This window comes from Solanum pennellii, chromosome 5, assembly GCF_001406875.1.
Source record: "Solanum pennellii chromosome 5, SPENNV200".
In the NCBI taxonomy this organism is placed as follows: domain Eukaryota; kingdom Viridiplantae; phylum Streptophyta; class Magnoliopsida; order Solanales; family Solanaceae; genus Solanum; species Solanum pennellii.
The window spans coordinates 52,484,234-52,485,932 of record NC_028641.1 but is presented as its reverse complement, the minus strand read 5'-3'; the positions used below and the strand labels follow the sequence as shown (position 1 = coordinate 52,485,932).

General features: G+C 33.7%; 1 pseudogene; it reads right to left on the bottom strand.

Moving 5' to 3' along the window:
* Positions 1 to 819: 819 nt before the first annotated feature.
* On the bottom strand, positions 820 to 1,139 carry LOC107019880 (annotated as a pseudogene).
* Between the last annotated feature and the right edge of the window lie 560 nt (positions 1,140 to 1,699).

The following is a 1,699-nucleotide window of genomic DNA, read 5'->3' as shown; positions in this document are numbered from 1 at the left end:
TATATATATATATATATATGCATGATGTTAGTCTCATTTAATATACATGACAATGGTCTCACTTAGTATGCATGTTCTTGACTATACTTGTCATGATGATGTATGGAGTAAAAAGATATACTTGTGATCTCCTTGTTTGTTTAATTGGTATGTGAGGTTATTGGGCTTCACATATACATTGCACTAGTATACTTTGATTGGGGTTATGAGTAAGATCTTGTGGTGTAATGAATGAATGAGTTCTTATGTTAGGTATATGAAGTATATGGGTCTTATGTCCAAGGTAAAATAAATATGTTGTGCCTTATTGAAGGTGATGTGCCTAGTCTAGGGTGACTTCATAGGAACACTTGGTGTGAATAGTATTATGGGATTCTACTTGCAAATTGCACTAGTGTGACTTGGGGTTCAATTAGGTGATGGTTCTTATGTGAAGTTTATATTTCATATATGTTACTTCCTTATGAATGTATATGCTTGAATTAATGAAGGTTATCTGAATGTTCACCCTTGGTGACCTTAAGGTGATGTTTTGGTATGAAAGGTGGAATGCGACACTTTTGATGCATTGCACTAAATATTACTTAAGCGTTGCTTTAGGTAAATGAGTTAAGATAAAATGGAAAAGTAATGTATTGAAGATATTGAATGTATCTTAAAAGTGATAAATGGTTTTATGTGTTATTGTGAATGGTTTTTTTTGACACAAATGTAGCAAAATAATATATTAAAACTATTCCAGAAACATGAAGTGCACAAAATGACCAAAATCGACATTTCCATACTTAAAGTTGTCTAAGCAAATAAAACCAAAGACTATTAAATAGGGAACAAAATCCCTGCCAATATCTAGTATTCAAAGGAATATTGATTTGGCAATCATAATCATGGGCTCAACGCAACCTCCTGGCTTCCCTCTCAGACTCCAACAGTGTGAGAATATCACCTTCTCTGACTTGTTCCTTGACATTTCTCATGATAAACCTGTTCTGGTCATCAAGAAACTTGACTCTCACCTAAGCCACCTGCCCCCTGGATCCGGTACGACCCATGATTTTAATCACAATTGCATGCTTGGTAACAGATTCCATTCTTCCGGTGAGAAAAATCTGCTGCTGTATGTTGCTGCTTTGTATCAGAGTTGTGAATGGTATTTCATGCCTAATATAATGTATGTGGACTATGTTGTGCTTATTGTATCAAACACTTATGAATTTCTCTAAAATGACATGATGCATGGTTTCTAACTAAATGTCTGTTTTAAAGCATGTTTTTGGATGGTTATCATACTTAGTGCATTCTTGTACTACAACCATTCTTCTTCATTTTTTTACACCAATTGTAATGGTGATGGCTAAAGAATCTTTTCTAGAATGAAGAGCTTGGATTACTATTCCCAAGTTCATGTGTATGCTTAATGATTCAAGGACCTTCATGCTAAGATTTTACTCTAGTTCATGTAATAGTATAGAAATGTTCTCTTGTATTGAAAGGGTCGTGTCCCTATTACATTAAAGTCATGTCTAATATAGAAAGACGAGACTTAGTGTCCTAACTATCTACTAATAATTTGTAAGTGAAATGACTTTTAGTCTTGTGTTATTGTATGAAAAAGTTTTGATTCCGCACTAATTTAATTTTATGACGATTTGATGAATGAATGTTGAGAGCTTGTATAAGATCTCTGAGAGGTCAAGTA